We start from the raw sequence: 24,298 nt of genomic DNA on the forward strand, positions 1-24,298 counted from the left end.
GGGAAAGAGAGTGTTAGACAGCCTAATAATATATGCCACAAGTAGGATAACATACCAGGGAACCAAGGCAGGTCTTTTAGTGGTGATTCTTGGTATTCACCTGACATCAAGATCATCTACATTCTGTTTCTACAGTTAGCAGACATGACTCTATTACTCACATTATATCACCACCTCTCCTCTCACAAAGCAAAAACCTCAAGTTCTTTATTTACTAAGCTCTGAGGAAGGGTCCAAAAGACCCAAAACATTAACTCTTTTTCTCCTTCACAGATGCTGCCAGGCCTGCTGAGCTTTTCTAGCAACTTTGTTTTTGTTCTTTATTTACTAAGGTTTTTCCAGTGAGTTGGAAAATTTCCTTACTGTCCTAGAGCTTGTGTGGACCATAACATTGGTACTAGTTGCAGGAAACAGATTGTTTTTTTGGTGGACTGGGGGTTGCTGGTCAGGGCATTGACGTCAAGAATGGTTGAAGTGTAGGTGAGGGATGTCAACAACAATGGTAGAGAGGTGGTTGTCAATGTGCATCATTTATTTACTATCCACTTAATGACTCAGCTGCCAGTGGGGCAGAGTGACCACCAGGGGACTTCCTTCCACCAGTTAATTGAGGTGGGGTTTAGAAGCTGGTGGGGTCCCAAATGCCCTTTTATCCACCAAACCTTTCACAGCAAGGAGATGAAGTACTTCCCCTGGTATTGAAAGAAACAGCTGGTTGGCTCATTTTAGATATTGTTTGCATGTAGCTTTCTGGTGAGTTATGCTAACATGTGTCCAGAGACCCTGCGGCAAAAATCAATATTTGTACAGTGTTGAATTTTTGGATAGGATCCGTTTGGTGAACACTCTAATTTAAAAGCTCCTTTCCTTCTCTTTTATATGTATCATGCATGTCTTGACTAGGAAAGCTAAAATTTCTTACAGGCCAAACATATTTTGAAGTTCATAACATTACCACACAGAAATAGGTCCATCAACTTAGCAGGTCTATGTTGGTTTTATGTTCACATAAGGCTTCTCTCACCTAATTTTATTTCTCTCTGTCAAATTATCAGGTGAAGGGAAGTTAGTAATCTGGTTAGTGAAAATTTCTGAACATCTGAAAAATTTTATCTATTCTGTTGATTAGTGAGCAATTAAAAGTATTATGTCAGAAGTCACATGAGACCATGTTATAGTCCAACAGGTTTACTTGAAATCACAAGTTTTCAGAGCGTGATGTCAAATGACAAAGGAGCAGCACTCTTGAAAACTTGTGATTTCAAACGAACCAATTGGACTATAACATGGTCTCATGTGACTTCTGACTTTATCCAACCCAGCCCAACACCTACATCTCTCTATTAAGTGTCACTGGAATTGGTTTTGTCTCCTTCAGCCTGTCTGTCTACCTTTCAAAACCATTAGTGTGACTATCGACAAATTCCAGTAAACCAAGTGAGTAAGTAAAGGATTCTGCATGATTCTGCCAATCTGTCAATGCAGCTCTGGTGCATCCTTGTCAAGAACTTTCAAAGTACAAAAGTTCTTCCTGTGTCAATAAAGCCTCCCAGTGCTGTCCTATGCTTGAATAATTAACCCAATCTGATATTCCATGTCTAGTTCAGGGATACAGTGTGACTCGAAAGGAATGTGAAGGTGATGGATTATCTATTTACATTCACCTGGTCTTGTCATGACTACCCAACCCATCACAATTCCACACACCCTCCCACTACTGCCTCCATTTTCTATGTGTCTCTATTTGCATAGAAGCTACCCTTTACCTATCATTTTCCATCTCTGATGAATGATCATCAAATTGAAACATAAACTCTTTCTCTGAATGGTCTCTGAATTGTAAAGCATCACCAACATTTTATCTTCTTACACCGAAATCAGATGAATGGATTACATGCCAATGACATGAAAGTTGGTGGAATTGTGTATAGTGAAGAAGGTTATCTAAGGGTACAGCAGGATAGTGTTCAGTTGAAAAATTGGGCAGAGAAATGGCAGAAAGAGTTTAATCCAGACAACTGTAAGGTGATGCATTTTGGGAGATAAATACAAAAGGAAAGTATACAGTAAATCAGAGAAGATTTAGGAGCATTGATATACTTGGAGTTGAAGTCGTTAGCTCACTGAAAGTAGCAACACAAATGGATAAAGTGTAAAGAAGGCAAATGACATGCTTGCCTTCATCAGTTGGGGCTTAAAATATCAATGTTGGCAAGTCATGTTGCAGCTATACAAGACTTTAGTTAGGGCACATTTGGGGTATTGTGTGCAGATCTGATCATCGCATTACAGGAAAGATGTGAAGGTTTTAGAAAGGGTGTAAAAGTGGTTCACCAGGATGTTGCCTGGATTGGTGTATATTAGCTGTAAGGAGAAGTTGGACCAACTTGGATTGTTTTCATTTTGGATTACAGTCTGCAAAATGAACTAATAGGTGTTTATAAATTATGGAGAGGCATATCTGGAATGGATAATCAACCTTTTCCCCCGAGTGGAAATGTCAAATTCTAGACGGCATAGCTTTAAGGTTAGAGGGGGGTAAGTTTAAAGGAAATGTGCCAGGAAAGTTTATTTATTACAGAGGGTAGAAGGTCCTTGGAATAAACTACCAGGGGAGGTGGTAGAAACAGAAATGATTGCAAAATTTATAAAACAATTAGGCAGACACATTAACAAGCAGGGATTAGAGGGATACGGATCAGGTACAGGCACATTGGATTACTTTAGAAAGGTATCGTGATTGACACAGACATGGTGGGCCAAATGGCCTATTCCTGTGCTTTACTGTTCTGTGTTCTATATTTAGTGTGCTGCTTGTAGGTTCTTGCTTCTTGCAGTGCAGCTAGCCATGCCTGTTGACAAAGTAACAGTCAAGTCTCTTTAAAGCAATTCATTGTGCAATTCTTTGGAGAGGCTTCTGAAGGATGTGATAAGGAAGCATATAAACACAAGTTTCTTTTTTCTCATTAATAAGATTAATATCTTTGGTGAAGAACCGTACACAGAAGGAATCGAACACTACAATTTAGCCTCAGGATGTAAATGAAATTCAGTGAACCCTTGTACTTCTGCCTGAGGGTTTCTGATTCTACTCAATCCTTGAGGGGATAAAAAGATTTATTTCCATTCTCCCTAATATTTATAATTGTTTCTGCCTTGCTGCAGTCCTTGAGGGGTTAAGGAATTTATTTGCGAACATCTCAAGGTTGAATGTGTGGCAATGTTGAACATGCCACTGAGGCTTTTCAAATCTGTGTTGAGATAAAGCTGATTCTGTACCTTTGTCATTTTACTTCCTTTCAGAAGGTATAATAGGAAAATTCAGCAGAAGTACACAATACACAAACAGAGAAGTGAATGGCTGAAGGAAATTAATTCCTTCTCATTATTTTGTCAGAATACACTCCTGCAAACACCTCTCAACTCAAGCTCTTGACACAGAGATGAGCTGTAGAAAAAAAATCATGCCCACTCTTTGTCCAATAGGCACCCAGAAGTCAGCATCGGTCACACTGCCTTTTATTAGCTGAATTCAATCTTAATAGTTCTCAGGAACAAGAAGAAGCAATGTTTGCTTTAAACTAAATCGCTGTCCCCATCCCCACCCCCAAGTCATAAAGAACAAACTCTGCAGGTTCCAGATTTGTTTGGCAATTAAGTGCTGAATTGGTCAATGTCAGACAGAGCCTGCCAATTGTTTATGTTATTGTTGACACAGAGATTTTCCCAACATGCTTCCGATTATTTTTCTTTTGCTCTTTCTCAAAAGGCCATGGGCCTGAATGAATAATATTATTCAGGGCTATAACAACCACCAGACCCCCCAAACTACCCAAACATTGAGGTTGAAGAAAAACAAGATGGTATGAAGATCTGGAACCTGAGGTTACTACATACCTCAATATAAGTATCCAGATGAGAAGGGAGAAATACACCCTCCAATGTTATATATGTATAATATTCCAAGAGGTTTTGAACAAGTCCATTGGTAGGATGGTCAGGAACCAAAGGATAAACCAGAAGATGATTAGCAAGGAAGTCAAAGGGGAGGTGACAAGAAATAACTTTTCTCAAAGAGTTATGGTGTGGAATTTATGTCAGAAAACTTTGTGGAAGCAAATTCAGCAGTATTTCATTAAATAAAGAGGAAACAGGCCAGTGTGACTAAATAATAGCTCAACAAGCAGGATAAGTATGGCTGTTTGAATTACTACTACAGCACTGAAGCAAGGTCAGGTTTACAGACTGGACATCCCAACAATGGGTTAATGAAATCAAGTGGCGTGTACCTTTGATTGTTCCTAATAGGCAGACTACTGATGTTTCTAAAACAGACTGCACTGAAAAACCCAAATCAAGCAAAATACCAAGTTATTGGTTTAGCCGATGGAATTAGCATGATCCAGGACCATAGAATTAGTGATCTTGTTCACCGCTGAGCTGCTGAGGGTACACCCCAGGTAAAAGTATTTCATTTATTTTTAAATCTCCTGTGCCACTTACATTGTCCAAGTCTTACGACTGTACGGGAGTATATTGGATTGCTAGACTTGCAGACTAATTTTCTCAGGCAGGTTGCTGGTGTTACACAGCTTGGAACACACCGGCTGCAGCTTTCGCAATGTGTACTTACTTCAGCGGCAAACAACAGATTGCTGCTGACTATAGAGGCTGCAACTGTGAATCTAGCAACAACCTGCAGTGTTACATCTTCCTGCATTCATTTGTGGGATAAACATATTGCTGGCTAGATCAATTGCTCTGGAGAAGATGGTAGTGAGCTGTATTCTTCAGCTGCTGCAGTTCACTTGCTGTCAGTACACACAAAATACTGTTGAGAAGAGAGTTGTAAAAGTTTGACCAAGCATTGCATAATTATCTTTGTGTGAAGGATGACCATATTAAAACCAAAACAAAACTATCAGGCCAGATCTCAATCTGCGATATGACTTGCTCATTAATACCATCACTGGAATCACAATTGTACATATTGCTGCTGCTGCTGCATCAATGGTGGATGTAGTGAGTGGTGAAGGATTTAGATGAGATACTAATCAAATCAGTTGATTGGTCTATTTTTGTTGAGCTTCTTGAGAGTTATTGGAACTGTTCTCATGCAGGCAAGTGGGGCATATTCAATACACTCCTGACTAGAACCTTGTAGGTAATGGACAGATTCTGGGGAGTTTGGAAGTAAGTTACTCACCACAGCTTCCAACCTGCTCTTGGAATCACTGCATTTATATGGCTGGTCCACTTCAGTTACTGGTCAATAGTATGCCATAAGATGTTGATAGTAGAAATTTGGAGGTTTGTCAACTTCACCTGATCTGATGATCAGATATTCAATAGAGAGTTGCATTTTATTCTCAGTTGCTGTTGTGAGACAAATTTGCTGCATTGCTATCATTCAGTCTCACTGGGCAATTATCATTGGAGTTTTCTTCTTCACTTTCTTTGGTTGGTATTTCATACATTAGTATGAGCTGGCTTCTCTAACATTGTGGCAAATTTCTTATGAACCCTCTCTAGCTAAATGCTTTCCTTCCGATAACTGGGTGCCTGTAACTGAACACATACTACAGTAGAGGCCTCATCAATCTCCTGTACAACCTCAACATGACTTCCCAACGCCAATACTCAAGGGACTGAGCAATGAAGGCTTATGGTAGTTCTCTGCCTGCTTACTGGTTATGTATCTCTTTCATTCTCCTGTATTAATGAAGAAGAATATCCTGTGTCTCAGGATGATTAGGCAATTGTTTGTTAGATAATGTTGTTTACACTTGTCTTCTGAGCACAAATCGTGCCGGGGATGATGATTCCTTCTCCTGAATGCTCACACTCTGCTCCTTGAAGGACTGTTGAATAGAGTTGCATTATCTTTCAGATATAATACCTCATGAACCTTAAGATTACTGATTATATCAAATCCACCTGGGTACAGCCATTTGAGATCACTGGCTGATTAAATCATGTTACACTCAGGCTTTTCGACATTTGTGGTTGTGGGTGACTTGAAACTGATGAGTTGTTCCTTGCTATTGCACTTGGCTAAGTGTGGCACCAGTGTTGTTTGTTATCTAATCCATGCAATTAATGTTAGTGTGACACTTTGGCTTCATGCTGGTGCCATCATCCAGTGTCAATGGTGTGGCCTTTTCCCTTGCACAAGAAGACCTTTATTGTAGCCTTTAATTGCAGCAGAGGTGATTATCAATTCAATTAGTCTTTCTGGGAATATTTCTGTGACAAAATCATCAGCAGACTTGAGATTTTCATCTGCATGACATGATTTGGAATCTGTCAATATTGATTTTTTTTACCTCAAGCTGTTTATTAAGTACTCTCCAGATCATCTGTAGACCTACTTATTATCCTCGGACAGACCACATTATATTCCGCAAAGCCACTCCTAGCAAGAAGAATTTTCAAGAATCTCTTCTCATGATCCTTCATCCCTTGATCTGTGAAGTGAAGGGCTACACATTTTGTTTGCATAGCTGGTATTCAGGGAAGATTTCATTTGCTCCAATCTTTATTTAAAACATTTGCCTTCCTTGTCTTGTTGAAAGTGTTCTGCTTTTATTGAAGTAGATTGCAGGGATTGTTGGTTCCTTTCTTTTGCTTGTTTATTGATCTGTCTTTTTCCTTCTTTTGTTTCTTCCTTAATTTTTTACTGTTGTAGCCTCTTGAATGAATGTCAATGCCTTTGGAACCGTGTCATTACAAAGTATAGGCCTAGATTTCAGCCACGCAATAACACACGGTGACATCACAAGATTTCTCTTTCAATGCCAAATATAAGAGCCAAAATGGTAGAACCAATAGAGTTCTACATAAAAGTAAGCTACTTCTGTTCAGAAAATCACATTTAAGGTTTAGAAATCCATTTTTTTTTGAACAGGAGGAATTTGTGTTTAAACATATGGCATTTCATTGCACCTTTCACTTTTAAACCTATGAGAAGCACACTGATTCATACCAGATTCAGGGCTTGTAGCTGCATAGAATCGAAACTTCAAGAAGAAAAAGGTAAGTCTGCCTCTCCCTCGCACATTTCTTGCAGTTAGCTTTCTGAATACTTTGATGTCCAAGGCTGTCTCATCTTCAGCGATGTTTCCAACGGTCTGTAATTGTGATCTTGGATTCTTAGATAAGCAGTGTCTGCTGCTTACCAGCAAGCTGTTATCATAATCTGTTGCATACACAGTGATGGGTTTTTAATCTTTAGCAGGGTATTTGTACCCGATGAGATAATACTTATGTTAGCAAGTTCTGAGGGTCACTCGACATGAAATGTTAACTCTGATTTCTCTCCACAAATACTGCCAGACCTGCTGAGCTTTCCCAGCAATTTATATTGATGTTAGCTCCCACGGGATAAGAACTAGACACAGGTAACATAACACTGAAAGATTTAATAGACTTTTATCACAGCTCCTGGTGTTGACATATGTGTATCAAAGATATTGCCATGTCAGGGCTAGAAATGGCCAATTGGGTTACAGACTGTTGCACACTTGCCTCAATGTGTCATGCTGCAAGTGGCTGTAACAAGATGGAGACTCAGACCTAACATGCCACGATCCAAAGATACTGCCATAGCATGATGCTGTAGGCATATTTCATACTTCCTGTGGGACATAACAGTGATTGTTGAAAAAGCTTGATCTTCTGATCAGAACTTGGTGCATTTGCAATTATGGAACCTCATTACCATTTTAATAAGATCGATTTTTAATAATATTAACTGTGTTTTCAACGTGGATAAAGTCATCTTAATTGAGATACTGTGAAATGGTTAACAGGACAAAAAAAAATCCACTGTAGCAACCCCAAACCACTCAGTGACTTATGGACGCACTAAGTCATGATTAACCAAATACTCTGAAGTTCAATAGTGCATCATTTAAAATGCAGCTAAAATGCATCAATGTCAAAAAGACATGAAAGAATTAGCCTAACGTACTGACAGCTAAGTAGGGATGAATGCTTAGTAAGAAAGAGCAAAGTAATTAATAAATGGGCAAAATATGTATTTACAGAGTGTGACTATTTCACAACCAGTTTCAAGATAAAGGATGTATCAGTGATAATGGGAACTGCAGATGCTGGAGAATCCAAGATAATGAAATGTGAGGCTGGATGAACACAGCAGGCCCAGCAACATCTCAGAAGCACAAAAGCTGACGTTTCGGGCCTAGACCCTTCATCAGAGAGGGGGATGGGGTGAGGGTTCTGGAATAAATAGGGAGAGAGGGGGAGGCGGACCGAAGATGGAGAGAAAAGAAGATAGGTGGAGAGGAGAGTATAGGTGGGGAGGTAGGGAGGGGATAGGTCAGTCAAGGGAAGACGGACAGGTCAAGGAGGTGGGAGGATGGTTAGTAGGTAGGAGATGGAGGTGTGGCTTGGGGTGGGAGGAAGGGATGGGTGAGAGGAAGAACAGGTTAAGGAGGCAGAGACAGGTTGGACTGGTTTTGGGACGCAGTGGGTGGAGGGGAAGAGCTGGGCTGGTTGTGTGGTGCAGTGGGGGGAGGAGATGAACTGGGCTGGTATTGGGATGCGGTGGGGGAAGGGGAGATTTTGAAGCTGGTGAAGTCCACATTGATGCCATTGGGCTGCAGGGTTCCCAAGCGGAATATGAGTTGCTGTTCCTGCAACCTTCGGGTGGCACCAAAGGTTGCAGGAACAGCAACTCATATTCTGCTTGGGAACCCTGCAGCCCAATGGTATCAATGTGGACTTCACCAGCTTCAAAATCTCCCCTTGCCCCACCGCATCCCAAAACCAGCCCAGTTCGTCCCCTCCCTCACTGCACCACACAACCAGCCCAGCTCTTCCCCTCCACCCACTGCATCCCAAAACCAGTCCAACCTGTCTCTGCCTCCTTAACCTGTTCTTCCTCTCACCCATCCCTTCCTCCCACCCCAAGACGCACCTCTATCTCCTACCTACTAACCATCCTCCCACCTCCTTGACCTGTCCGTCTTCCCTGGACTGACCTATCCCCTCCCTACCTGCCCACCTATACTCTCCTCCCCACCTATCTTCTTTTCTCTCCATCTTCGGTCCGCCTCCCCCTCTCTCCCTATTTATTCCAGAACCCTCACCCCATCCCCCTCTCTGATGAAGGGTCTAGGCCCGAAACGTCAGCTTTTGTGCTCCTGAGATGCTGCTGGGCCTGCTGTGTTCATCCAGCCTCACATTTCATTATCAAGATAAAGGTTTATGGGTTCTAGGCAAACATTTCATCCCATTGAGGGAGTGGTATGTCATGGGTGGTCATGGCTTTCATAAAAAATGTTACACTGAGATCCTATTGCTCTCTCAGCTTTACACAAAAGATTTGGTGGCACTGTGTGAATGGCAGAAGCTTCTCCCAGAGTTACAGTCACTCTTCATATGATGAGCCCTGTGTATACCCTCTTTCTGCTTTACCTACCTGTCCCACTACCTTAGGGGACTGGTGGAGATGCAAACCTAGATCTCTCAGATCCATGATGCTTCCCAGGATCCTACCATTCATCATCTTGCTTGTTTGTCTTACATACACCGCCGCACACTTATCAATTGAATTTTTATTTGCCACTGACCTGCCCATCTACATCCTCTTGCAATCTAAGGCGATCCTCCTCATGATTGCCACCCACCTAATTTTCATATCATCCACAAACATACTTATCAGCTCTCCTACATTCAAGACTATATCAATTATGTATAACACAACACTAATCTCTATGAAGCTCCTCTGGATATAAGATTCCCATCACAAAGATACCCCTCATCTACTTCCTGCCACTCAGAGAATTTGGGATCTAACTTGCCAAACTTCCTTAGGTCCTTGGTCTTTTACATTTGTTATTAGTCTCCCATGTGAGACATCACAAAATGCCTTGTGAAATTCCATGTCGGCTATATCAAATTCATTGCCCTCATCTACACGCCTATTCACCTCTTTGAAAGATTCAATCAAGTTGGTCAGATATGACGTCTCCTTACAAAGCTATACTGACTGTTCCTGATCAATCCCTCCCTCCCCAAGTGCAGATTAATTCTGTCCTCAGAATTGCTTCTAATAGCTTCCCTCATCACTGAGTTGAGACCTGCAGTTTCCTGGTTTGTCACCTCATCCTTTCTTGAATGACTGCCCTTCAATCCTTTGACATCTCTCCTGTGGCCAGAGAGGAACTGAAAATGATTGTCTGTGACACTGCTAATTCCTCTTTTGTTACACTCAGCATCCCAGAATACATTTCACTCAGCCCTGGAGTTTTATCTACTTTTCAGTCTGCCAGACCACTCACAACCTGTCTGTGCTAATTTATTTAAGTGTTTCATAGTCCCTCGTGATATAATTCTCATTTTACTGGTTTCCAATAAAAATTTCAGCAATCAGCACGAGTTGCTGAAAAATTGGTCTCCTCACCATTAATCTACTGAGTTTACACAGGCTTGGCCACCGTGATGAACCACCCATGGAATTTAAGCTACAGCCAACTTACAATATAAAAGCGAGATAACAAAGTGTGAGGCTGGACGAACACAGCAGGCCAAGCAGCATCTTAGGAGCACATAAGCTGACCTTTCGGGCCTAGACCCTTCATCAGAGAGGGGGATGGGGTGAGGGTTCTGGAATAAATAGGGAGAGAGGGGGAGGTGGACCGAAGATGGAGAGAAAAGAAGATAGGTGGAGAGCAGAGTATAGGTGGGGAGGTAGGGGGGTGATAGGATATCTCATTGCCACCAATCCTTCTTTGTCTTTGCATGGTGTTAGACCGAACTAAGTGGTTAATGGCAGAGCATAAACTACAGTGCAGCATCTATAGAAGGGTCACTGTTCTGAAGTGACAAAAAAAACGTTTGTTGCTTCATAGCAGTAAGTACAATTACATTGGATCAGGCATAAGTACTCAGGTCTTAGAAAGTTGGCACTGATACATCTGCACCCTTTGACGTGCAGACTCAGTCAGTTACAATGGACTGAAGAAGGGTCTAGGCCCGAAACATCAGCCTTCCTGCTCCTCTGATGCTGCTTGGCCAGGTGAGTTCATCCAGTTCTACACCTTGTTATCTCCGTTACATGGACTGTTTTGTTGCTCTCGTTGACAATGCTGCCTCTAGTGTCTGCTTCACATGTGTCAAGCATTGTGATCACCACTGAAAAGGGATGAAGACTGAATTATAATGTTAATGAAGGGTATATTTTTAATCCTTTCCATGCAAACATGTTGCAAGATTATTCTTAATATAATAATATTATGTGATTATATTGTAGGATGCGAACTTGTGCAACTCTTGGATCATTTTTGTGGTATCATGTATTCCTCACAACCCAATATCAAATAAGTTGAGTTATGCTTCAGATTAATGACATAAAATCTCTTTCTGGCTTTATTAAAATTGTATTTTGTTTAACTCCTGAGATTATGTACCACATCCTCCCCCTCAAACTGTGCCACTAGACTGTCCCACTCTGATCTATGCCCGTCACGTTGCAACCTTGTAAATTCTTTGTGCAAAGTCAGTGAATCTTCACTACCGGCTGCAAGTTATTATGATGTGGAGAATTAACAGCACACTATACCCATGTGCAGTCTCACAATTTTTAAAAATTATTTTCACAAGACTTTTTTTATTCTTATACTCCAATCCCTTTGCAGTAAAGGCCACATGATATTTGTCTTCTTGATTATCTGCTGTACCAGCATGCTAACCTTTTTGTCTAAGTAAACCCAAATCTCTCTATTATCAACATTTAAAAGTTCCACCACTCTTAAAAAAAATCTGTTTTTCTTCCTACTGTGATAACCCCAACAAGATTTGTGGGAACGAGTAGAGAATGAATTCCCTTCGTAACAAACAATGGCCTGCCCAAATAGAACTCTTCTGTCCTTTATAAAGTATTCCAGGGATGGGTCTGCAGAGCTGTCTGTCCCAGAGTAGGACTGGTCTATGTATTCCATGTACCTTTCCAGTAGGGCTTCTTGTATTATTACATCAACCACAATAAATATTCTTCTATTTAAAACATCTTATTCTTCAACTGACGCCTTCTTGCCTACTCACAGCTTGCATTACCATCTAAGTTTGTATTATCAGCAAACTTGAATATGCTATCTGCTTCTTTTTTGTCTGTCTTTATTACAGATTGTAAATAGTTGAGGGCCCAGCACTGGTTCTTTTAGTATGCAATGAGTTACAAAGGCAAAACACTGCATATGCTGGAAATCTGAAACAGAATTAAAATTGTTGAGAAAACATAAGAAGTCTGGCAGCATCTCCACAGATTCTTCTCGACTGCTTTCTGATTTTATTCCAGTAGTTACAGCCTTCCAGCTTGAAAATAACTTCTGTGTATGTGCGTTCTGCTTTTTGGTCAACAACAATTTTCCATCCACGCTAATACACTTTCTCTACACCACAAACTCTTAACTTGATTATTACCACCTTTTCGAATGACTTTTGTCAGACAATTTACTGGTTCCCCTTTATCTACAATGCTAGTTATATTCACAAAGAATCTTAATAAATCTATCAAATATAGCTTTCTTTGTGTAAAGCCATTACTGGCTCTTCCTGCTCATACTTTGCATTCCCACAAATTTGATAATAATTGATTCCAGGAATTTTACAATGACTGATGTCAGGTTAATTGACCTGTCATTACATGCATCTTTTCTTTTCTTTGAATAATGGTGTAACATTTATAAACTTGAGATCTTCTCAGACTGCGTGAAAATGTTCATTTTAACATGTGCTTCAATATCAAAACAATGGAACAGCAGCTCTAATCAGCAAATAAGGAAAGATCTTTCCAAGTCCTGAAATACAATTCCCAACCTCACTCATCCTATTCATCTTTCAGCTGCTGGAAGCAAGCGGAAATATTTCTTGAGGCTAAGTTTTACTGAGTGAATGAATTCACTGGCAAAATCAATTATACAAATGTTCAGTATTAACTGGAGTACTGTGAAATCAAATTTGACAGTCAGCCACTAAAAGAGATTTTAGGACAGATGACAAAAAACTTAGGCAAAGGGGATGTTTTTAAAGGTCTATTTAAGGGATGGGAGAGAGAAGAGAGATGGGAAGATTTAGAAAGGGAATTTTAGAGTAAAGACCTTAGGCAACTAAAAGTGCACCTCCTGATAGTGAAGTGATGAAGATCAGGGATGTGGAATCATCCAGAAATGGAGAAGCATCAATATCTTAGAAGGTTGTAAGGCAGGAGGAGGCTATTGAGCTGGGGAGAGAGAAATCCTCACAAGGATTTGTTTTCTTCTTAAAATACAACACCTAAATGATTCAATTAACAATAATATTGTTAGTGATGATGTTTTGTGCATATTTATTCTGTGGAAACTGGGATTGATACAAATATTGCTGCTTACCCATATCCCTGTAGAAATGGATGAACCCTTTGCGATAGCACTTTAGTTATTACATGAATAGAAACTGGCATACCTTCAAGAATGCCCAGGAAATTTCCATCTCACTCCCCCATTCCCCACTGCTCACCCCCAAATAAATCCCCACCCATGCATCACCTTGCGAATCATCAGGATGAACCAGCAATGAAACAAAATCTAAATACATCTGATGATAACTTTCACAAATGGAACACTTCCAATCATCAAATGACTTAAGTAATTTTGAATTTAACACAATTCTCCAACAACTTTTTGGAGAGCTTCATCCATTTTATTTTCCTTCTCAATAAGTTCTACATGTGATGTTCAGACCTTGTGCAGCTTTTACCTCCGAAATGACCTGGTGTAAAGAATATTCTGACAGTGCAGCCCCATCTGGTGTTTGTTGTGTTTATTTCTTTAGAACTGTTAACTAGTTTGAGTGCTGGGAGGCTCGGGGTCAGGCTTCTCCTGTAATAAAAAATCTGAATTGGTTGATTAGAAAGTTATCTCATGCTATTAATGGCAGGTCATATAAGTAGCAAGTTGCTGTACTTTGTTGGTGTAGCAAAGTGTTCAACCACAAAAACAGCTCTGCTCTGCTTGAAAGGTTCATAGGTTTTTCAAAAGCTTCAAGGTAAAACTCAGGAATTAACAACATCTTGCAGAACGATAGAAGCAAGTGGCCTTTTTCTGGGGGCAGGAAAAGACATCGGGTTGTAAAAAGTGCTGTAGTAGTGTTTCTTGGAATCATCATTAAACTTCCCACAAGTTATGCTACAAAAATTCAAGGGAAATTGGCCAAATGTGGTTAGGATTATGCATTAGGGAACACATGAATCAGAAAGTAGTCAAGAACTTGAAAATTATTCAAAAATAATATGCATATAATGACCACTACAGCCAATAAAATGAAATAAGGAAGCAAGATGTGAATTTATATTACACTTTTCATGACTGCAGACTGCCCCAAAGCTCTGTATAGCAATGAGAATAGTAGCTGTTGTGAATAAAAATATGCAAACCAGTAAGAAGAAAATATCATGAGTATTCACTAACAGCATCAAAGTCAGTCACTGAGACAAGGTAAGACTTGGTACTTGGCATGTCCGATCACAGATGATATTGTGTTGCTAAAAAATTAACAAGGGAATTAATCAACTTTATTCATCAGTTTGAGAAATGGCATTGGGTATCGCCAAGTGTGACATTATGAATTTTTCCCAGTTTGACAGGACATCTTGAACATAATAGTAAATACAAGACAGTGCAGGTTAATCTTCTGGTAAACCCAGGCATGTGTCCAAACAAGTTTGTTTCACAAGTTAGGGCAGTAGGTGCACACTTTCACAATTCATTGGCCCTGTGTGCTGAGATGTTGGCAGAAGGGAATGGGTGTTGTGCAGCTTTTGGATAAATATCAAGATGCAGAACAACAACTGCTATGAATCTTTAACTAGAAACCATGTATAGGAATATCACTTTTAGGTCCAGCCCACAGCTATCAATCATAGTTAAAGTGCTTACCCCGTGATTGCAGTCTTATTCAAACCAATGTCTCTTCATTTCTCAATCCTATCATCCCAGGAATCAGTCTGGTAAACGTTTGTCGCACTCCCTCAGGACATCCTGATCAGATAAGGACACCAAAACTACATACAACATGCCAGGTGTAGGCTCACCACAGCCCTGTACAATTGCAGCAAGACAACTGTACCCACTGTCCTTGAGTTTTCTGGCTATGAAGACCAACATACCATTTGCCTTCTGCACCACTTTCCACACCTGCATTCTTATTTTCAGCAAATGGTGAACAAGAATATCAAGTTATTGTCCCTCCTTCCCATTTCATTGCCATTCAGATGATAATCTGCCTTTCTTTTTGCTACCCAAGTAGGTAACCTCACATTTATCTGAAATATATTTCATCTGCTTTACATTTGTCCACTCACTCAACTCAAAAATATTACAATTAGTTCCCTCATATAAAATCATTAATATACATTGTGTTAGCTGACGTCCAAGCATTAATCCCTGTATTACCCCACTAGTTACTGCCTGGTGCTTAGAAAAGACCAATTTATTCATATTCATTGTTTTCTGTCTCCTAACTATTTCTCTATCCATGTCGGACCTACCCACAATCCTATGCACTTCACTATTACATGTTAATCCCTAATATGAAACCTATTCAAAAGTCTTATGAAAATCCATGTAAACCATTTCCACAGGCTGCTCCTCATCAACTCTAGTAAAAATTCAGGTAGATCTGCAAAGCATGATTTCCACTTTGTAAGTCCATACTGACTCTGTCTGAGTCTTGTCATTGTTTTCTAACTGCTTTGCTACTAAACCTTTTATCATGGATTCTAGCATTTTCCCATGACCAATGTCAGGTTAATTAATCTATAATTACCTGTTTTCTCTCTATCTCCATTTTTTATTTCTCTGTCATGCACTAGCTACCAAATATCTGAAACATGCAGGACTGCAATATTTTTGGACATTTGTTATAATAGAACCAGTCAGTATGTGTGCTCAAGTAAAGTTGATAGAGATGAGGGGTCAGCTCTTTAGTTCCAGATGTGCCAGCAAAGAAATTGGACTCTGAGATTTGATCTACACCGTGGAGATATGCAGTTTTAATTAGCTGAACTCCAGCAATATAACTGCCTATGTACAGAAACGTTTTGTTCTACAATAGGTTTCTGTACATAGAGAGTGTTAACTCCAAATTTGGTAAACAAATACTTGCCAGGCAGGTGTGGGTTTCTCAGCACTGTGATTTAAAGATGACTAAAATGTAGTGATGGATTTGCGTTGAGTCAGACACCCATCTGATCAAATAAAATGTGCAATTATTTCAAAGCAAAATGAATGTTCATTGTACTGTCAAATCAGCAAAGCATAAATCGTGGTAATTCATGTCAAACTGCTTTATATTCTCAGCACTACACAACTCAAATAGCAAGCTGTGCTCATCAAGATGTATCAGATTTTGGAATTGGGGTGGGGGAGGTGGTGAAATGTGGAAAAATACAAGATTTAATCCCTGCATCAGTGAACAGGATTATAAAGACTGACTGGAGTAATCAGGGCTGTTCAATTTTGCAAATAAGTGATTGAGACAGGATCTCAGAGTGCTGTACAATAGCAAATGGTATAAAGGGGTGATACTTATTCAATTTTTTTTTAAAAAGTGTCTCATGACATCCCAAAGCACTTTTTATTCAAGGAAATGGATGGGAAACATTACTCTTATTAAAAGTACAACAGCCAATTTGTACACTGCAAAATTTCACAATTAGCCATGAGATAATGTCCAAAACATCTATTTATTTTTGTGACACTGTTGTGGCGGAAGCACCATGGACTCTGTTACATCTATCTGAAGGAACAGGCAGCACATTAAATTTCATAGCACCTCATCTGAAGAGTGGTACCTCTGACAATACGGCATGCCTTCAATACTGCACTGAAGTGTCAGTCTGCTCAAGTCTAGAGCCACCATTGTTCTAAATCAGAAGTGCCACAACTATCAATGACACTTAGTTATGGAGGTAAGAACATTCATGTCACTTAAGGAAAAAGATGGACCATTAAGATGGGTCAATTTTGTTTTGTTTTCCTTGATTGAATAATTGGAGTGGTGATATCTTGTGAAAACAGTTTCCACTGGATTATGCAGATTCCTTCAGGAATCAAAAGTGCAACATGGTTCAATTTAATTGGAATCCACCCACTTAATAAATCTCTTAATTGGTATTCTTTTTTTTCTCATTGCTTTGCAAATTCTAGCATAACTCGGGAGTTGATATCACTGCAGACAGCTGTGTAAGAATGTGAAGTGCTTCTGCGTGTTGCCAGACTGTCAGTAATGTCAGCAGCAGCTCTCAGCTCAATCCCAATGTTTTTTCATCAAACGTTGCAGAAGAGGTCAAAGAAGCAATGCTCAATTTTTCTTGTCCTAATTTAGGTAGATTCTGTCTGTTCCTTGTTTGATACAGCAAATATATTCATTCAGGATATAACTGCCAGTGATTTTTAAATTGAGATATAGAATCCCTACAGTGTGGAAACAGGCCATTGAGCATTGAGTCCATCAACACTCCAAAGAGCATACCACCAAGGACCTCTGATCCCCACCCCCTACCTTATCCTGTCACCTTGCACTTCCTGTGCCTGATCCACCTAACTTAGACATCCTTCGACACTATCGGCAATTTAGCACGGCCAATCCACCTAACCTGCATATCTTTCGAAAGTGGGGGAAACTGGAGCACCAGATGAAGCCTACACAGACATGGGGAGAATATGAAAACTCCATGGAGATAGTCACCCAAGTCTGGAATCGAAGTGGGCTAAAGATAATTCGCAATAATTTTGGTGCTACCTGTGATGTTTATACTGAAATACTCTCCATATTAAATTTTTACTGAGGTATAGAGTCATGATCGTGTTTTAAATTGCTGAAAATGTTGAAAACAATAGGCCTATAAAAGTTGTTCAATCTTCATACAATCACGAGGAAAATAACAGGTTGGGGTCTTAATAATCTAGCGATCTAATAAAAGATGCGAAGCACAGACTGGTTTATTTCACCCTCAGGTAGATGCTATGGGGAGAGTTGGACACCCAGAGATCTGGAACATTTACATTTTACAGAAAATATACCACTAAACTCACATGTGATGTTCAAGTGACAAATAGGCAGGAATTCATTGGCTCCTGGTGGTGCAATTGGACGAATGCAGAGGTGGGCCAGGGTACCAGTTGGGACAGCTCCTTAATGAAGACAGACTGCCTGTAAATTATCCCAGTCGTGGGGCCAGCTGCATGTGGGATCTCCAGATGGGTGGAAGTGAGCTGCCAAAGTGAATATTTAATATCACTTTTTCAGTCAATTCTGAAGTATTTTAGCCAACAGTGGAGAGGCAGCTCATTGTAATGGGGAGAGTTCTAATCTCATGCATACCCCTGCATGTGATGAGGAGGGGTTTCCCCTACAGTCAGATGAGTCTGTTTCTTTGGCCACTTTGAAATGTTTATCATCTGTATGTACTCCACTACTGTGTGGCTGTGACTCTTCCCGTCTTTAGCAGTACTCACCTCTCTCTGCAGGATTATGAAAGTTTTAGAGTTTGTCATGATCCTATCACCATTCTTAGTTGGACATTGAGCCTCAAAAACAGCTAAAGTTGCTTGGGCTTGAGACCCTTCTTCTTCTGAAAGTCCATATGCTATCCTACCTCACTGCTGTAGAACTAGAGCCAATTCTTCAAGTGCCGTGGAAGATTATTGAAAGTGGTCCTTCTGCCTTTATTAAGGAAGCAGCTTTGGCATTGACATCAAACTATTTTGTTTCTCATTGATTGAAGTTTTCATGTTTCTAAGCATCTCATTTTCTCAGTTTGGATGGTTTGATGCAACAATTCAAGTCTGTTCAGACAATCAACCGAACTGCTTATTTTCTATTAAATTCTGGTGTCAGTCTGTAGTGTTCTTCTGCAGCATGCAAATTAGAAAGAAAAAGAATTCATGGTCAAAGAGAAACTAATGACACATACGTACCTTAAAAGCAAAATATCTATGTTTTATGTTCCCAAATGTTTTGCTACCCACAGACCTGGGATAGTGCACAAAGACCCACATCAGGTGGGAAAGTCAATGGTTAATTATATCTTTACTTGAGAATAATTATTGAATGTCTGAAAGGAGCTATGACAAAATGATAACAAATCACTTGGGAAGTGGAAACCTGAGCCTACAACTTATATAAAATCCTAGAAAAACTCAGCAGGCCTGGCAGCATCTGTGAAGGAAAAAAACTGAGTTAACGTTTCGGGTCCATTCTGAGGAAGGGTCACTGGACCTGAAATACTAACTCTGTTTTTCCCTTCACGGATACTGTCGGACCTGCTGAGCTTTACCAGCAACTTTGTTTTGTTCCTGATTCACAACATCTGCAGTTCTTTCATTTTTTTAACCTACGTAAAATGTCCAGTCTTGACATTCCTCATGTATGGTTATGTTTAATAAAGCTGGTTTATGTTCACTTATGACAGTGAACACTTTATCTTACTTCATGGCATGTCAATGGTGACAGACTGATTGAACCAGAGTCAAACAACATGGTGCACCTGAAGTGCAGCTCAATGTTAGTGAGCAATGAACTCTGCCCTAAGTTATCCCCAACCTTTTTTAATGGTTAGCCCTTTATATATGATAGATAAGGGCAGAATTCTTATAAAGGCTAAAATTCTTATAAAGCCAAAAGCACTCAGCAACAGGGAAATCATGTAGGAAAGGTGCCATCTATCATTTAACAGCACTCTGGAATGGCACGAAGAAACACAACTGGAGAAGCCACACACTGTAGTCACAGCATCTCCGTTTCATTACAAAAACCTGTATTAAGAAAACAAGAAGACACTCATTTTTAAAGACAAAATTTCAGAATACAATCTTTCTCCTGCGAAAAATCACGGACCAAACAGTCAATAATAGAGTGCCATTATTGTCATCAATGTTCACCACAGCCTCAAAAACTGAAGCTGTTGTTCTAACTGACGACTTTTAATGAGAGTTTACCTTACAACAGCCATCGATCCAACTGCACAGTCCGGAAGGAACCAGACTCATGGTCAAAGGAAACATTGAGACACAAAGATAAATAAACTGTTCAAACACTCTGCTATCCAAGCTCAGCCATGTTCACTTCTGAGTAAAAACTATACTGCCAGCAATCAGCTATGATACCTCTTCTTAAATCAAAGAGATCCATTAGAATGAGATCAAGGAGATCGGGACGAAGCCTGTCAAGGTGAGTGTAAGTAGAGAGTTGGGATGAGAGTAGGGTCAGTGAGGAGGGAGGGGTGGGTAGGTGGGATGGAAGATGGGCAGGTCAAGAAGGTGGAGATGAGGCTTGTAGGTAGGAAGTGGGGCTGGGGGTTGGGGGAAGAGCGGATAGGTGGGAGAAAAAATGGACCGTTCAATGAGGCAGGAACAAGATGGGCTGGTCTTGGGACGCGGTTGGGGGAGGGGAGAATTTGAAGCTTGTGAAATCCACATTGAGACCATTGGGCTGCCAAGTGAAATATGAGGTGCTGATCCTCCAGCCTTTGGGTGTCATTGTTGTGGCAATGGAGGAGGCCCAGAATGAATGTGTCATCCAAGGAGTGGGAGGGGGAGTTGAAGTGGTTCGCGACTGGGATGTATAGTTGTTTGTCACAAACCGAGCAGAGGTGCTCCACAAAGCGATCTCCAAGCCTCTGCTTGGTTTCCCCGATGTCTATGGACCATAACATTTTAACTGCCTGTCCTTTAACATCACATTCACATTGAAGAATTTCCAGTGGTCAATGTCCAACAAATGAAAAGTAATGGAAAGAAAATATACGTGTGGTTGATTTTCTCATTGATTGGTCCATTAAAACTCTGCATGATGAAAAAGTCAGGCAAGTTTTGAGTAATGGATGTCGGGTTGACAGTTCATAGTGAGTGTAAATTCTCAGAGCCAATACTTAGATTTCTTATGCCATATTACTAAGGTAACAGTAGTCATGGCAGACAGAAGATAGCAGTTATTGGAGTACCATGAATATGTGGAACTCTGCTTGTTCATGGGGATGGTGGACCAGGTGTAAAATCCTTACTCCACTCAGCCCAAGGTGATTAGCCCCTCTGGCTACTGTTGAAACAATAAATTGGGAAGAAAATGAAATGTACTGGGTAAGCTAGCTAGTAGTGCAAAAGAAGATTGCAGGAGTGTTCTTCGATATATAACAGGTAGGAGAGAAGCAAGAGTGGACATGTGATCACTAGAAAGTGAGGCTGGAGAAGTAGTGGAAAAAAAGAAATAGCAGAGGAAGTGAACAGCTACTGTAAAAACTGATGCAAAGTACAACACACCAGTAGTAGACCAGAACTTCAAGATAGTCAAGCCGCAGAGGTGAGTGCAATGGCCATCACTCAGGAGAAGGTGCTGGGGAAGCTGAAAGATCTGAAAGTGGATAAATCACCCTGACAAGATCAGTCGGAGATAACTGAGGAGACTGTAGAGGCATTGGTGATAAATCTTTCAGGAATCACTGGAATTAGAGAGGGTCCCAGAAGTCTGGAAAATGGCTGATTAAGAAGGGAGGAAGGCAGGAGGCAAAAAATTATAACCTGGCTAGCCTGACTAGCCTGGCCTCGGTCAGTATGATTTTAGAGTTCATTATTAAGAACGAGGTTGTGAAGTACTTGGAAGTGCATGGTAAAAGAGGGCGGAGTCAGCACAGCTTCATCAAGGGAGCACTGTGAATGACAAGTCTGTTAGGGTTCTTTCAGGAGGTAATGAGCAAGTTAGAAAAAGGAGAACCAGTGATTGTGATCTAATTGGATGTCCAGAAGGCCTTTGACAAGCTGCCACACAGGAGGCTGCTAATTAAGATGAGAGCCCATGGCACAAGGCTTACTGGCAGAAGGCAGAGTGAGAATAAAGAGATCTTTTTCAGGATGGTAGCTGGTATCTAGCGAAGTTCTGTAATGATCAGTGTTGGGACCACAACTATTCATATTATGCATTAACAATCTATGATGTGGAGGTGCTGGTATTGGCTGGAGTGGACAAAGTCAGAAATCACACAACACCAGCATAACACCTGAAGAAGGATTAAGGCTCTGAAAGCTTGTGTTTTCAAATAAACATGTTGAACTATAACCCGGTGTTGTGTGATTTCTGACATTAACAATCTAGTCAAAGGTACTGAGGACATTGTGAAGTGTGTAAAGGTAGGTGGAGGTAATGTTGAGATAGTGTTAAGCAAGTGGAGAGTCTGAAGAAGAGCTTGGATAGGCTAAATGGTGGGCAAAGAAGTGGCAAATAAAACACTGTGGGAAAGTGAGAGTTTATGCACTTTGGTAGGAAGAGGCGCAGACTACTTTCTGAGCGGGGAATGCTTTGGAAATCCGAAGCATAAAGGGGCTTGGGAGACCTAGTTCAGGATTTTCTTAAGGTTGACATGTAGTTGACAATTTGGAAGACAAATGCAATGTTAGCATTCATTTCAAGAGGGTTAGAGCACTACAGCAAGAATGTACTGCTGAGTCTGTGTAAGACGCTGGTCAGAGTGAATTTGAAATGTTGTGCGCAGTTTTGGGCCCCATATCTAAGGTAGAGGATGTGCTGCCTTTCGGGGTCCAGAGGAGATTCACAAAAATGATCCTGGGGATGAAGAGCTTTTCATATGGGGAGTGGTTAAGGAATCTTGGTCTGTGCTTGATGGAGTTTAGAAGGATGAGGGAGATCTCACAGAGAATTTACAGAATGATGAGAGGCCTGGATAGTTTGGTAACAAAGATGGTTCTAATAGTAAGAGAGTCCAGGTTTCAAGGGCACAGCTTCAGAGTGAAGGAATAACCATTCAGAACTAAGATGAGGTGGAATTTCTTCAGCGGATTGGTGAATCTGTGGATCTCATTGCTGCAGAAGGCTGAGGAGGCCAAGTTCTTGAGGTGTATTTAAGACAGAGATAGATAGGTTCTTGATTAGTAAGGGGGTCACAGGTTTTGGGGAAAAAGCAGGAGAACAATGTTGAGAAACACATCAGCCATAATCAAATGGTGGAGCAAACTCGATGAGCCAAATAGCCTAATACTTCTCCAATAACTTTTGGTCTTATCCACCTCTATCTTAAAAATATACATTGAACCTTGTTCCACTGCCTTCTGAAGCAGAGAGTTCCAACGTTCCTTAAGCCTCAGAGAATAAATACTTCTTCATTGGCATCCTGAAAGGTCAGGTCCTACTTTCAGAACAGTATCTTCTAGTCCAGGACTGACTGTCAAGAGAAAATATCCTTTCCACATCCAACTTGGAAGTGTTACACTGGGCCTGAAATGTTAACTCTTTCTCTCTCCTCAGATGCTGCCAGACCTATTGAATTTGTCCAGAACTTTATTTTTATGCAAATATTTATGCTGCCTGGTCGAGTCTCAGATAAATGCAGTTGGTTCTCAACTGCTAAAGAAAGTGCTAAGCACGTCACAGAGTTGTATCAGCAGTTTGCAAAAGTTCAATAAGCAGATCCACCTCTCCAAGAAACCCACAATGGTCTCCAAATGCCAATCTGGCTAGTGATGCCTGTTTTGTCAAAAGTGATTAAACAAAGACCTCAACATGTTTTTGGATTGATTTAAAACTGTCTTTATTTGTTATAGGTTAGTGAACAGCAAGTCAAAACATAATAAAATGTTTCAAAGGTGGTGAACTGTACTCGAAAGATGAGTTTAGGGTGAATCTATGTTCTGATCCTTAAAAACAATTAGCTTCAGTATTCAGCGTGGAGCTGGAGGACACAGCAGGCCAGGCAGCATCAGAGGAGCAGAAAAGCTGATGTTTCTGTTCGGGACTCTTCTTCAGAAGAAGGGCGTCGACTCAAAATTTCAGCTTTCCTGCTCCTCTGATGCTGCCTGGCCTGCTGAGTTTCTCCAGCTCCATACTGCGTTATCTCAGACTCTAGCATCGGCAGTTCTTACTATCTCTGGCTTCAGTATTCAATGTCTCACTGCAGGGGTTAGGAGTACTGTTATCTTGCGCAATCAAAGATGGCATGCAGAAAAGAATTTGATGGGCTGAACGACCAATTTCTACTCCTACATCTTATAGTCTTAGGTGTATTCCACATTAAATAAGGAAACCGAAACAAGATACTTTCCCTGATTTGTTCTTACTAATATCCTATCAGAATATTTCTACTTCTAAACTCCAGACCCTCTCGTAACAAAGGTAAGCTTTCTTTTTGTCTTCCACTTGTATTTTCTGCATGCTTACTTTTCTGTTTTGTTTGAGGAATCCCCAGCATTGCAATTTTTTGTGCTCTCTCCACTTTTAAGTAATACTG

At 40.5% G+C, this 24,298-nt stretch overlaps 1 protein-coding gene across 8 annotated transcripts in view; it reads right to left on the reverse strand.

The window, feature by feature from the left end:
• The window catches only part of lingo2 (leucine rich repeat and Ig domain containing 2), a 933,051-nt gene that overhangs the window by 458,684 nt on the left and 450,069 nt on the right, over positions 1-24,298 (reverse strand). Inside the window, exon 4 of one of the 8 annotated variants that reach the window (XM_059644461.1) lies at positions 18,662-18,917. The exons of the other annotated variants lie outside the window; for them this stretch is intronic. The gene's annotated coding sequence lies outside the window, so the exon portion shown is untranslated. The remainder of the gene's footprint in view (positions 1-18,661; positions 18,918-24,298) is intronic. 8 annotated transcript variants of the gene reach the window in all.

The sequence above is a fragment of the Stegostoma tigrinum genome, chromosome 3 (assembly GCF_030684315.1).
Source record: "Stegostoma tigrinum isolate sSteTig4 chromosome 3, sSteTig4.hap1, whole genome shotgun sequence".
NCBI classification, from domain to species: Eukaryota; Metazoa; Chordata; class Chondrichthyes; order Orectolobiformes; family Stegostomatidae; genus Stegostoma; species Stegostoma tigrinum.